This window comes from Castanea sativa, chromosome 11 (assembly GCF_040712315.1).
Source record: "Castanea sativa cultivar Marrone di Chiusa Pesio chromosome 11, ASM4071231v1".
NCBI classification, from domain to species: domain Eukaryota; kingdom Viridiplantae; phylum Streptophyta; class Magnoliopsida; order Fagales; family Fagaceae; genus Castanea; species Castanea sativa.
In genome coordinates, this window is record NC_134023.1 from 57,830,321 (window position 1) to 57,845,926 (window position 15,606).

The following is a 15,606-nucleotide window of genomic DNA, read 5'->3' on the forward strand; positions in this document are numbered from 1 at the left end:
GCGGTTACCAAGCTACGACTGCTACATGTGTTGCCGAGGCCCCTTTGGATATTCCTTTAACTTTTTGTTTGTTTCACAATTCAAATGGACAGGGGCTGGTAAAATGCTGTGTGATTGATTGTTAAGTGCTTTCACTTCATCCCACACGAGGCTATATTTAAGTAGATACTACCAATGTGAAGAAAATGCTAGATCAAGAAAAGGGGGTACTACGAGCCCTCTACCCCACGCTATATAAAAAGGAGGTGGATGACTTTAGTTAAGAGGAAATTTAGAGAGAATTTGTATCCGTCATAAAAATTTTGATCCTATTATAGGAGGAAATTTCGATCCACTGCACTAACTGTCCTTTATTGAGAGATTATAATGTAACAGTAGAGAACCACAACCCTTTTGTTAGTTTCTACAAGCAAGTGGAAAGAAAAGATAGGGAAAAAGTAGGTGTGAATTTAAAATGACTTATATGCCCTAATCTAAGTCACTCTCAACCATTTTTCCCCCCAATATACAAGTTATCATTTCTTATATAATGGGAGTATAACAATAATTACAACAAATTATCAAAAAATTCTCTATCATTTTTCATCTCAACGAAGCAAAACAAATGCATATTCATTTTCTATCATTCCACTTTCCCACCCCTTCAACTTCAACCAAACACACAACATAAAAAACACAAATCATTATTTTCTCTTCCTTTTCTATCCTCCTATTTTTCAATAAAATAATTACAAGTTGTTAGTTGTTAAGATACATATAATACCCTTTCAAAAAAAAAGATACATATAATACAAATATAAAAGTTGCGTTATAGAATATAAAGGCCCGTTTGGTAAGAGATTTCTAGTAACATTGTTTGTATTTTTTAGCAATACATATGGGTAAAAAAGTGTGTGAAAATACATGTAATGTTATTTAAATACTAAAAGCTGTTGTTTAAACAACAATAATAAACGAGCCCTAAATTGCTCCACACTAGGTGATTGTTGTACCAAACTTGCAACTTATTAGTATTTTATCTATGAAAATAATAATTCCAAACATAATTCAAACACCTCAAAAATGAGAAAGCTTCTCATATAAATTAATTGCAAATTTTATCACTATAAAACAAGTTCAACATTATTAATTGCATAATTGATTACTATCAAACAAGTCCAACATTTTCCAAGTACAAAGACATATTACCACGAGGTGGTAATTCATGGCACGTAGAAGAAGATTTTTGTCCAATTTATGGTGAACCCACATCTCCAACACCGCTAGACATCTTTTCAACCTAAAATGACCAATAAATAAATAACTCAATTACTTAACATTATGAATAAATGTGAGAATAAAGGATGATATATAAAAAATGTAAAAGCATAATGTAGTCATAACTTGGTTACTCGATCGTTGAACCGATAACGCCTGTGATTTTATTATTTATTTTTTTTTGAGGGAAAAGGCCTGTGATTTTGAAGTAGCCATTTCTGATTTTAAAGTAGCCATCTCTATTTTTAGAGTCCATTTCTTCCTGTTGTTGTGTCATTGCCTCTTGTTGATGTACAATTGCCCTTTTAAGCTCGCAGATTGTTTCTTTATCTGTAGCTCTCTCTTCCTCTGACTCCACCCTATGCCAAGACAAATGTATTGTAAGATATATGATAATTAACTCAAGACATTCCCATAAAAAATATAAAAACATCATTAAAAAAAATCAAGTCATTTGATAACTAAAGCATTTTTATTAATGTAAAATAAATTTATTATTGTCAGGAATAATTATTCAATCTTAATTTATTACACAAGCATATTTATTGTAAAAAATTTAATAACTGAACATATTTATTGAAAGACAAATTTATTAGATATTCATTATTACCAATTTTAATGATCCATGCTAATGATGCTATACTAATTGCAAGACCATACTTCTCTATAGAAACAATATCCAATAAGGAGTTTTTTTTTATACATAAGGAAATTTATAATTTATATTATGCAAAACCCATGAAACTACCATATCTATTGATAAAACCAAACATGCAATCAAGGACCATATCCAAAAGCTCAATTTTGAAACTTGTTACTGATAGATCATATAAATTCACCCAAAATTGCAATTGAAGATCCAAATTGAAGTTTTGTATTCAAACTCAAAGAAAAATATCAATAAACAGATTCATATAAGTTAAACAGACCAAATAATGATGTAGATAACCAAATATTGGCCCACATTGCTCAAAACTTTACAATCAAACCCACCAAAACCAAAATTCAAACTCCAAAATTGCAAACAAAACCACAATTATACCCCAGAATAATCTCTAATAACACAGGACATCAAAAACCATTTCACCCAATTTAGGGTTTTACTAACGTGTGCTCTTAGGACATATATTAATAAATCATTTTAGGAAACTTTTTATGAAAAAATGAAAAAGTTACTGACTTTTTTTTACAATTTTTTAATTTTTTATAAAATGTTTCTAAAAATAAATGGATTAATGTGTGCCCTTGAAGCACACATTAACCAGACCCTTCCTAAAACCCCCCAAATTGACTAAGATAATTACCTGTCAATGTCATCTGCCAGGGGAAGCTCCTTGACCACACCTTAAAGACCCACAGCACCAATTTGATTTGATTGAGGGGATGGTGACCTTGAGAATAGGAGCAAAGAAAAAAAAAAGCATTAGGACTAAGTACAGATCAGACATTAAAAAGAAGAAAAAAAAAAGGAAAAAAAAGAGAGTGAGAGAGCTGTGATCAAGAGATAGAAAGGTTGTGAAAGACTACTAGGAATTTAAATAATCTTCCCTTCATAGGTTTACATTTTTGTGATTATACAAACTACTAAACCTTAAATCTAATTGACATGCGAAACCCTAACTCTAATTGTCTAACAAAGCCTAATTCTAAATGACTGGTGAAATCCCAATTATTGAATTACAAAAATACCATTAACTCTAGTAAAAGCAAATAATAATACTAAAAAACCAAAGTAACTATTAACACCTAAAATAAAATACAAGTGACTCCAAATCAAATAAGAAAAAAGAAAAGAAAAAAAAGACTATATTAAAATAAATCTTCCATTGTGCTTCCCGCATCATCCTCGGCTGGTTTGAGAAAACTTCACCTCGAGACTTGACATGTGAAAGTAAAAGAATTCTATGATGGAAAACTTGCTTCAACCCTTGTATCAACTTTATTAGCACTGATATGAGATAAACATTGCATTCCACTACATCATTGAGTTCAGGAAGAACCACTATATCTAACTTTCCCACTTCAACAAGCTTTTTATATTCATGCATCATAGAGGGTTGATCCGTAGCACATGCATCAAACTCATTCACAATATGTGCACCCTCTCATGTTTTGCTTTATTGAGGAACTCTCTCTTCAGCAAGTATAGCAGAAATGCAGAATCTTCCTTATCAACTGTCGACAATATATCTGATTCATCGACAAGTTGAAATAAATCTACTACACAAGGTGCAGATATTTCATCTTGTGGCTTACGCTCTATAATATGTTCTCCTTGTTGGCATGAACATTGAAGCAACATCTGTTAGCACATGACTCTATTTCAACTCTGGGTTTTGGTGGCTCAACATGATTGTTCCCTATCTTTGAAGCATTATCTTGAGGTTATTGGGCATTCTTTGGAAGAAAGCCTCCAAAAAACTGTGGAGCATTTAAATCATTGATCGCAGTTTGAAACTTCCCAAGCCTTTCAGAGAGGTCTTGGATAGCTTTCCATAGATTCTCTAAGGTCTGTTCCATGGAAGATTATGCTAGCTGAGGATTAGAGACTGAGCAAACACTCAACTCGTTTTAAAATTGTGCAAGGTCAGGACCTTTGCCTAATGTTGTTTCTTCAATCTAGAAAATTGGCATGAGGAGATAGGGTAGGTAATTCTGTTGATAAAACTATGGGAAATAATGAAATATATTATTCTAAAGTGGTCTTTCAGTTTTCCCCCAAGTAATTGAAGATCAATGCAATCTAAACTAAAAGCTCACGTAATAGTTCAATTACTCTAAAGCTCTACCAGCAACTTTCGTTTCAGCAAACCCAACTTTTTTCTTTGTCATCTAATAAACCCAGTTGCTGAATGAATTGGTCCATCTCAAATAACCAAACGTGGAAACCAGGTCTTAATCTTGATAACCATAAAAACAGATGGCTAGAATATTACAATGGTTCACTAAAATATCTAGTCTCAGCAAATTATTGGAACAGAAACTTGGATTGCTAACTGGCTAATGTGCTCTGGAGTGATCATGGTGAGGACCTTGATGGGCATATGGCAAGAGCATGTTTGAAGCTTAGGAATTTAATTGTGTGGGCTAATGGACTTGATGGGTAGAAAGCTCTTTTTTATTTTTTATTTTCCCTTTGGATTTTGACCAAAGGAGTCAGGCTAAAAGCTAACCATTTTTTATTTAAACGGAGCAAGTCTTGACATTAAGTGATCCAGGGCCTTTGTAGGAAATTTTGAAGCAGTGACTGAAGACCTTGGTGGCAGCTACGCTTGCAGTGGCTTCTCAATGGACTTCTGGTTGTACGCACTATTAGGGGACTCAGACAGTGAGCAGTGGCACAAAAAACCTTGAGACTTGAGCTTCCGGCGATGCTATCAATGCAGTTGCCAGTTCAACTTGGTATGATGCCGTTTCAAGGGCAAAGTCTAAATCAAGGCTGCTGGACTAAGATGGGCTCGTCAGTCGGCATGGGCGAGTGGTCAAATTGGGTTCTAGAGTTGGGCCAATGATTGTGAGAGGGGCTATGGTGGCAAAGATGGGTACTTAGGAAACTGCGTAGGTTTCATTGGTAATTTTTTTTGGTGAACCATGGGATGCTTGACAATAACATATTGAAGTTTCCTCACATACTAAAATTGATGCAGGACAAACCAAAGCAATGCAACGATAAATTTGAAGAAGGAAAATAAAAAATATGTAACCTAAGAGTTAACAGCTAGGCCTGCCTGGAGTCAGTTCCATGTTATGCTGGTAGGACAAATGTTTTCAAGCATAAAATAAGGGAAAACATTCTCCATTATTTTCTGACATTTTACAAATTTATGTTCCAAGATTGACCTAAGTTCCTACCACCAAATGAATAGAAAATATTCCAGAAATTCATTTTCTTTCCCTTGATTACACATAAAACAAATAGAGCCAAAGTGCAATAACAATCCATTAGTTCTAATATGAGAATTCCCTGTCTAGAAACAAAATTAGAAAAAAATGAACATATATAAAATAATATTAGCTAGAGGAAGCACAAAAAGTTTCAAACCATGTTAACCAAGGATATCATATTCTGTTGTACATAAATTTAAAATGAGTATGTTATGAATTTTGACAAACCAAACTGCTTCTTTCAACATGTCCAAAGAACATAAGAGACCCACATCACTTGTTAAAAATTTCCATGAACTTTATCATTATACGCTGCTGGCAGCAACATTAAAGACTTGTAAAAGGCAGGGAGGGCTCGTGCCAACCACAAATATGGGTTGAGGCCAAACATTTAAAAGTTTTTTTCACCACGTAACTGCAGGTAGTGTCATGACATTTTGTTACGGGTTTAGCATTGGAACTCTAGTCAATGATATAACTTAAATATAGTGTGCAATCAAAGGTTCCTCCAAGGGTAGCTTTCTTTTCATGGTCTGCCTCCTTAGGTAAGATTTTAACTACTGACAATCTTTTGCAAAAGGCATATTCTTATTCTTGATTGGTGTTATATGTTTAAGAGTTGTGGGGAGTTGGTTGATCACCCTCTTCTTCATTACCCCATAGCTTGTGAGTTGTGCTCATTGGTGTTCTGTTTGTTTGGAATTCACTGGGTTATGCCGCACAAGATTATTGAGTTGTTTGAGTCTTGATAGGGCCGGGTAAGTTTGGGCGGCATCGCAACATAGACTTTTGGAGATTGAGCTGCATTGTTTGATGTGGTGTATTTGGCGTGAAAGGAAAGCTAGAAGTTTTGAGGTATGTGAACGTTCTACACTAGAGATTAAGTCATTTTTCTTGCAAACTCTCCTTGATTGGAGTGTGGTTTTGTCTAATTTTTCTTGTTTTTCTCTTCCTGTTTTACTTGTTGTTATAATTTTGGTTCTTGATTTGTGCCTCCATAATACATCTCCAATGTACTCGGGTTGGCTTTATTTTTAATAATATTTTACGTTACCTATTAAAAAAATATAGCATGCAAGGTCCTCTCTTAAACAACCATCAAGGATACTTCACATCATGTTATTTACTAATACTTTATTTTGTACTTGACATATTGTTTTGCATCAATGGAAATTAATATAACGAAAATAGTAACATATTTTTAGACTGAATCCAAAACAATATGTCATGTACAAAACACAGTATCAGAAGGCAATGACAATTTGTCCGAATGCAAGCCTCTTGAAATTAAAGGAACACATTTTCAGATTGAATATGGAGTAGATTTGACAAGGTCTATGTATGAAAAAAAAAGTTGATAACACCGTTCTTTCATTAATATTTATCGTTCCGTGCTAGCAAATGTCTAATCCCATCATCAACCACAACCACAAAATGGAATTTAACAATTTTGACTAATCTTGTTAGCCATTCAAGAGCAAATTAATTAACATCCTGATGCAGTATATTTAGATTTGATTTTTTTTTTTTTTTTTTTTGGAGAAGGAATATGGTCAACTTTTATTAAAAAAACCCAACAATATCAGCTAGTACAAGAGAAACAAATGGTGGTGGAACAATCTCCATCCACACCTAAAAATCAGAAATACTAATAAAATGTCTCGCTAAGTTATGCGCTACTATATTACTCTCTCTCTTTACATGAGAGTAGAGTAATTGATTAAACAAACTAGCATTACACTTGATATCCTCAATTAATAAACCAAAGGAAGACAAGTAAGTGCTATTATTTCTCAAGGCATTTGACAACACCTAAGAATCTGTTTCCAAAACTGCTCAACTAAAACCCAACTCAGCTACAAACTCAAGAGCTGATGAGGTTGCCAGTGATTCAATCTCCATGGGTGTGTACTGCTGTGGCAGTAGTTTAGACATAGAAGCCATGACTAAACCATTGCTGTCTCAGATCACTGCTCCAATGCCCGATTTTTTCTGCTCCTTGAATATAGCTCCGTTGCAATTTATCTTCACCACTTCTGGCATTGGAGGATGCCACTTAGCCAGAAATAAAGTGAGGTCAGGTCGAGTGATGGAAGGCACAGGTTGGGTCACTACAAACTCAGCTACACGCTCCTTTGCCGACGACGGAATCTGAGCCATGAGAGGAATTCCTTGAAGTCCACAAAGGTGTGTCGTCTTCGGCAATGTTGAAATGGTTCTTCCCACCACGTCCAGTTCACTGCAATTCTAGAGAGCATGAAGAGCTAATTCGAGTTCATGTTTGTAGCGGTCACATGTTGGATTTTCGATGATAGTTTGCCTCACCAGATTCTCCTTTGTTGGCAACGAGTTCCTGCAAGCTCTCCACACCAAATTCTTGATTTTGTTCGGTACCTGAAGAGATCAAATTGTCCGCCACAAAACCTTGTCATGCGCCATTTGAACTTCGTCCCATTCTATCTGTGTCTCAGCCTTCAAAAATCTGTATCCGAACTTGCTTGTGTACACTCCGTTGCTAGTGTCTTCAGCCGCGCACCTTGAGAGTGGAATTGACTTGATCAACTCAGCTTCTTCTGGGGTGAACAAACCTTCTATCAAACCATGATCCCACTGCCTTGTGTCTCCATTAATCAAGATCTCCACTTTAGCATCAGCCATTGTGTCCACCCTAGGTGATTGAACTTGTGGCATATTTTTCCATGGCAGCCAGTGGTCTTGCCATTTACTCACTGCCTTCCCATTCCCAATCCTCCATTGGCAGCCCCTAAGTAATACCTCTCTTCCATGTAAGATGCTCTTCCAAGCATGAGAGTCGCTACTAAAGCATTTAGCCTCCATAAAGGTACAATTTGGAAAGAAAAGCGTCTTAAAAACTTTATGCAGCAATGAGTCCGGGTTTTTCAAAAGTCTCCATGCTTGTTTGGCTAACAATGAGTCATTGAACATAACTATGTCCCTAAACCCCATGCCTCCCTCCAATTTTGATTTAGTTAGTTCCTCCCACTTCAATTAATGGATCTTTCTTTTTTCTCCTCTTTGGCCCCACCAAAATTTCTTGATCATGGTTTCAATTTCATGGCAAAGACCCAAAGGTATTTTGAAGCACCCCATAGTAGAAGTTGGGATGGCTTGTATTATCGCTTTAATGAGCACCTCACAACTAGCTTGAGACAAGAGTTTCCCTTCCCAACTTTGTAGTTTTTTCCACACATTCTCTTTGATAAAATTAAAGCCTTCTTTCTTTTTTCTACCCACCAATGATGGCAACCCAAGGTATTGTTCAAATTCACAATTTCGTGTATACCCAAGGTGTTAGGATTAGTGCCCTTAAATCCTATTGTATGATGCTATGTATGATATTATGTATGACATGATGTATGACTTAATATTGTGATTGATAAAGTTATTTTATTATTATCTAAAATAATGGTAACATGAATATGGGACATTATCATATAGTCCATGAGATGCATTGTATGTGATTTATGTGAAAAGTCACAGAAGATGTAAATCACAAGTTCTTTGTAAACTCAGAATTTATAGTTCGTAGTCGGTGATGAAATTGGGCATTTCATCTGCGAAGACTATAACATGTCAACTAAGATGATTTGTCTTGATCATATAAGTGGAGACTTCTAGTTGATATGTTGATATGTTTTAAGAGTTAAAACATATTGAACAGGACCGCTGTGAGATTTATTATTCTCCTAATGACTGTCAAATGAATAATAAATCTCACGACTTCTATTTGCATGAACTCTTAATCCTGAGAGAATAATGGACCTAATCATGAAGTGTAGGTTACTTTGATATATCAGGAGTGAGATCTGAAGTGACGGTCAAAACCTCAGTATGTTGGGCAGCCACATTTAGTGTTAATGGAACATATATTCTCAAGATGAAATTCATAATCTCTTGATGGAGATATAAAATATTCTCTTGAAATAAGTTTAATGGTTTCAGTTATTCAGAGAGTTAGACCTAACCACTTTAGTAAGAAATTACTAAAGTATATATTTATGAAATTGGATTTCATAAATATATAATGAATAACTTTAAAGGATTAAACCGGGTACTCAAGGATAAGATGTAGTAATTTACAAAGTGGTAGTCTACATTTATGACTTTATGTTACTACAAATATTTTATGAAGAGGTTGCATGTATAATAAAGTCTTGGGATATAATTTATTAATAAGACCTAGAGTGCAATTATATTTATATAGTGGTATTAAATATAATTAATGGTAACTTTGGACTTGTCAAGAGTTGACGAAAAAATCCAAGGCCCATTGGAGCTAGTGTCTTATTGGTCCCTTTTGGTCCCACTCCAAGCCACACACTAAAGCCCGATTGGAAATGCCTAATAGGCCAGCCCAATTAGATAATCAGTTAGTTATAAAGGGAGAAACATATAGAATTTTTATGAGTGAAAAAAGAGAAATAAGAAACGGTGTGTGAGAGAGTGTGAGACACACTTTCATTTTCCCTTGAAAATCGATTAAGAGACCACACATCTTGGGCGTAAAGTGGAATTGAAGTCAAGATTAAAAGTGTTCCCAAGTGCTTCTAATCTTTGTTTTGAATTTCTCCACACCAAGGTACGCTATCTTGTTCTTAAATTTTGAAATTTACATTGTGCACGTTATCAATCATGAATGAAATAGATCCTTATTTGTTGCTTCTGCTATGTGTTTTGTATGAGATACAAAACCAGAATTTTTCCTTCACAAGGCAGCCATGATTTCTTGTTTTGTTGCTTCTGTGGTAGATTTGCTAAAGAAAATAACTATTTTGTTTTTGTTCACCTTTTGGCCCGACTCCTCTTCATATTTCTCAAGGATAGTAAGGATTTTCCTGCATTCATCACCACTTGCCCTACCAAAGAGGAGGCTGTCATCTGTAAACAATAAATGAGTTAGTGCTAGGCCTCTCCGGCAAAGAGGGAAGCCCTTGATTTCTCCCGAAATTGCTGCTTGTTGGATTAGGACATGGAGCCTCTTGGTGCAAAGTAGGAAGAGGAAGGTGATAGTGGGTCACCTTGGTGAATACCTCTAGTGGGTTGGATAAAACCTTGAGGTTCGCCATTGATCAAAATGGAGTAAGATACTGTTTTTACACATGCCATGATTAAACCTATCCACGTCATTAAATCCCATTTTTATCATGACATTTTCAAGGTATCCCTATTCCACCCAGTCATATGCCTTACTCATATCAAGTTTAATAGCCATGTACCCAATTTTCTCCGAATTCATGTTGTTCATGCTATGTAGAGATTCAAAAGCCACAAGTATATTATCATAAATCAATCTATTCTTGGTAAATGCTGATTGGTGCTCAGTGATGATGGTGTGTAGAATATTTTTAAGTCTATTTGCTAGGTCTTTGGAGAAAATTTTGTAGAGGACATTGCACAAACTAATTGGACAATATTGAGTGACAAATTCTGGGTTTTTTATTTTTGGGATCAATGTAATGAAGGTGTGATTTATTGGGTGAGGGATTGTACTTGTGTTGAGCCACAAGAGGACCGAATTTGTTACATTCCTATCAACCACCCCCCAAAAGTGCTGATAAAATAATAGTGGCATGCCATTGGGTCCTGGTGCTTTGGGGGCGGCAATTGGCTTGAAGGCTTCCTTAACTTCATCATCTCTAAAGGGAGCAACAATGGCTGCTTTCATGTGGTCGGTGATGACATTAGGGATGTGGTCTAAATCTGCTCCATGTGCATTCGGCTTTGAAGAGGTGAAGAGGTCCTGATAGTACTTGATCATAAGGGCTGCTATGTCATTCGGATCCACCCTCCAATTATTTGATTCATCCATAATCCCACGAATAACATTTTTCTGGAATCTCCTAGTGGCTCGACAATGGAAGAATCTCGTATTTTTATCTCCATTCTTAAGCCAAAGTGTACGTGATCTTTGGCTCCACATGCATACTTTCCTATCTAAGAGAATGTTTATTTCCTCTTTGAGTGCTCTAACCCGTGTGTTCAGCCCCGTTACTTATGCTTCTTGTTCTGCTTGAATCAAAAGTTCCTTCTTCTTGGCCAACTCGTTCCTCACATTTCCAAAAATGTTATAATTCCACCATTCAAGATCTTGACCACACTTATCAACCCTTTTCAAGATGTCACTGTCACTAAAACCGTGATGGTAAGATGACCACGAGGCTTCCACCACTTCACCACAACGCTCATCTAATAACCACATCTCTTCGAATCTAAATAATTTCCTTCTTAATGGAATTTCCAAACCTGATAGATTAATGTATAGAGGCATGTGGTCTAATAAAGTACAATGGAGATGTTGCACAATTGTACCTGGGAACTTAAGAAACCAGCTTGCATTGACCGCACCTCGATCCAGTCTCTCCCAAATAGAATGTCCATCTACGAAGTGCTTGCTCCATGTAAATATGTTTCCCATAAAGCCAAGATCAAGAAACCCACACTCATCCAACACATCCCTAAATAGCTGCATCTGTCCTTGATTTCTTATTGCACCCCCCAAGCTTCTCTTCCTGTTTAACTATCTCATTGAAGTCACCTGCACACAACCATGAGATATCGGGATGGTGATTAAGACTTCTCAGACTATCCTACGCTTCTCCTCGCCTTGAAGTGTCTAGTTGGCCATAAAACCCTGTGAATCTCCATTTGTTAGGGGAGCCTTTGTCATTGTAGCAATATAATACTTGGATGAATCTGACACCACCAAGTTTACTGAGGCTTTCCAAAAAGAACCAAACCACCATCGTGCCCCACCCTCGGTACCACCCACTTATTTTCAAAGTCTAAGTTTTGTTGGATTGTATCTAGCCTTGCTTCTTTTGCCAGTGTCTTGGCAATGAACACGACAAATGGGTCTTTTGCCTGGATTATTTCTCCAAGCTCCTTCCCTGTACGCAGGTTTCCAAGCTCGCTATAGTTCCATACTATGTAATTCATGGCGACTGGCGGGGCTGGGTGTCAGCCTCCGCCAATTTGATACCGGCATCTTCCTCACTCCTTGAAACTTGGTAACATTTACTTATAGCCAAACAACAACATGTAATATATACCAAGAATAGGATAGAACTGTGGAAAGTTAATGATGAAATTTTGAGTTGAATCGAGTTTTTACCTGAATTTCTTCTTCCTGCTCACTACCCATTGGGAACGTACAACATTTGGTTTGTCGAGTAAGACAAGGTTCTCCACATAGTTATCAGTACAAAAATTAATTGTCCACCTAGGAATGCCCAACTTCTTAACTTGTTGGCTCTCAGGGTCATATGAAGAGAGCTCTTTATCATCTCTTTTATCATTTCCTCGCCAATGTCCCACAAATAATACATGACCATTCTCTTGAAAACCTAATACCCTGCTAATATATCCACTGAGATTAGCAATGAACAGTTCAGTCCAGGACTTAACAATGCCATATTCTTTCATCACCCAAATGGAATAACAACACTTGTTGTCCACAAGCTCATTAAATACTAGAGAAAGTGATCCCTTTAATCCATAAATATCAAACTCATTATTTGCCCTAACTTTAGCCTTTGGCAATGCTATCCTGTGAAAAACCTCCTCGCTAAAATCAAATGACAAAACAAATGGATAAACTTTTAATCTATCAGTATAGCTCACCCCAAATTGGACAACCCCATTTATAAAGGCCACTGCTGTGGGCCAACCATATCGAGGGGGTGTTTGATATTATTGTTTAAACAACAGTTTTTAGTGTTCAAACGATATTACGTACATTTCTACATACTTTTTCACTCAGACGTATTTCCACAAAACAACAATATTACTAGAAATCTCTTACCAAATAGGCCTCGAATCTTCTCAAACATAATCTCAGGCGAGAGCGAGGCACTAGCACTAGTTTTTCTCCAGGTGCCCTCCTTAAGAGAGTAAACCTCAACCAGAGGTTGTTTGCCGCCCTCTTTGAATTTATTAGTATTATATGGAAATGCAATTCTCATCACCTTATAATCATTGGTCTGTGAATCAAACCCAAATCCAGAACATGTAAGGCATCCGTAAGTCTTGCGAAGGATAATAAATTTTCTAATACAGGGATCCCAAAGAATAAAGCGCTCGTCTTCAAAAAGACAAAACAATCCATTTACCAAACCGATCAACTTGAAAGAACTCGTTAGTGGGAACTCAACATTCTGAAATTGATGAAATGAGGAGTCATTATTGTCATTGTGGATGAATTTGTAATGCTCTACGTTGGTTCTACTATCGCGGTCGATAATAATTAATTTGTTGGAGTTGGAGGGAAGTGCAAGTGAGTGAGTGAGGTGGGAATCAATGAATGCAGGGGTTGTGATTAGAGATTTCCATGATTTTGAAACGCACCTTAATCGAATTAGGGATTTCACGAGTAGTCTGTGCAGGATTTCTAGCAGCACTTCATCTGGGAGATAATCCGACATTCTTGTTACGGGTGGGAAAAACCGGTGAGTGAGTGTGGAATGAGTGTGGAATTAGCTACGACGTTCAAATAACTTAAAACTTATATTGTCTCAGTTACTTCAACTAAGAAAGTTGTGTATGGATACAATCTTGCCTACACCAAAAACTAATTACTGCAATCATTAGAAGCTGATGTCATAAAATGAAATTTTGTTTAAAAAAAAAAATATAGCTTGGATGGTAGAGTTCACCATAAAAGTATAAATGTGAAAACCACACTGCCATACTTTAATATTTTTTTTTTAAAAATTTAATCACTCCATTTGTTTTGAAAAATATTTTTCAGAAAATGATTTTCAATTTTTAGGTATTTCTTTGCATATAAAATGTGGTCAAATTTGTAGAATATTTTTTATTGACCATAAAATCCTTTATAAAATCCTATTAAAATGTTTTACCTTTAAAATTTTGATAAAATATTTTACAAAAACACATAGTGACTTTTCCTTACCCCATCTGGTAGTTAGGTCATAGGTTGTGGGCTAGGCAGCTAGTGCCGATAGTTAGACAACTAATGTCTGTAGTCCAATTGCCGAAGCCATAGTTCTAACGTTCATGTCAGGGTCCAGTCACTAGAGCTACTGTTCAATGATCAGTGATTGAAGACACAGTTTTGAAAACGGTGCCAGAGGTTTGATAATAGAAGTCGTCGTTCTGATTACAATGTTGTCAACTTAGTCACCAAAGACACCACTTCCAATGGTTGCTAGCGATTCGATGCTAGAGCCACCATTTTGGAAACTAGTTCCAGTGATTCGGTCACCTAACCTCTAGCATTAGTGGCTTCAGTAGCTGAGCCCCCAATTTGGATTGTTTGCTAGAAAAAGTTTACTTGTCACACTAAACACCTAAAAATATTGTACTTCAAAACAAATGGATTTATATCAACTTCCAGTTCCAAAAACCCACAATTTTTTTATAAATAGGTAAAATTTAGAGCAAATTACAATTTACTTACCTGTGATTTGACCGAGATTTAAGTTACCTACTTGTGATTTGGAATTTGACACTTTATCCATTTGAGGTTAGCCCAGTTAGAGTTTCATAATCCACATTTGTTAAAAACATAGCTAAATATATAATTTTGCTCCACTTTTATGTCTATTTCCTCTAAAAACACAAAAAATATAAAAATACAATATCAAATAAGACAAAAAAGAATCTAGCGGAACACTTTCATCAGAGGATTTCAAATTACAAATAGCCAACTTAAATTTTGGCAAAATCTCAGAACGGTAAAATGCCAAATTTCAAACCACATGTAGACAACTTAAATTTTGGCAAAACCACTAGTGGGTAAGTTATAATTTGTCCTAAAATTTAATTTGCTAACATGAATACTTCAATTTTTCCTAACACAAAAAAGAGTCACAATATTACAGACAGTAACATTTTTTTTTTTTTTTTAAAGTATGAAAACACACAGCATTTTTACTATGGACTCCTTTGTAATTTCTCACGCCTAAAACCTCCATCAATTTGATTATAAAAAATGATAACAAGTTACAACTTCAAAGCATATCTCACTACAGTTCATGTCGCTCACTGCACAGTCGCGTCGTAACCACAAACACATTACCAATGCAACAATAAAACACAAGAATTATCTCACAATACAAACCATATCTCATGATCACCTTATGAAAAAAAAAAAAAAATCTCATAATCACTTCAAAATCATAGTCTCATTACCTATATTGTAATAAACTATAACAAATCAACCAAGCGTTGTCCAAGAAGTGTCAATATTATGGTATCAAGAATCCAACCAACCAATGAATTCTAATCAATTCTTCAACAAATAAAGACATAACAAAACACCCAAATCAAATCAATATCCTATAAAGAACCGACACAAATTTTCTCTCATTATGTACCATACTCCACAAACATAATTGCATAGAAAATATTTTTGAAATTCATTTTCTTTCCCCTGAACATCCATGAAACAAATATGGATAAAATGCAATAGTAAGAAACAAC

General features: G+C 35.6%; 1 pseudogene; it reads right to left on the reverse strand.

Annotated features, from left to right (window-relative positions):
- Window positions 1-1,234: 1,234 nt before the first annotated feature.
- Window positions 1,235-13,583, reverse strand: LOC142616788 (F-box/kelch-repeat protein At3g23880-like; annotated as a pseudogene).
- Between the last annotated feature and the right edge of the window lie 2,023 nt (window positions 13,584-15,606).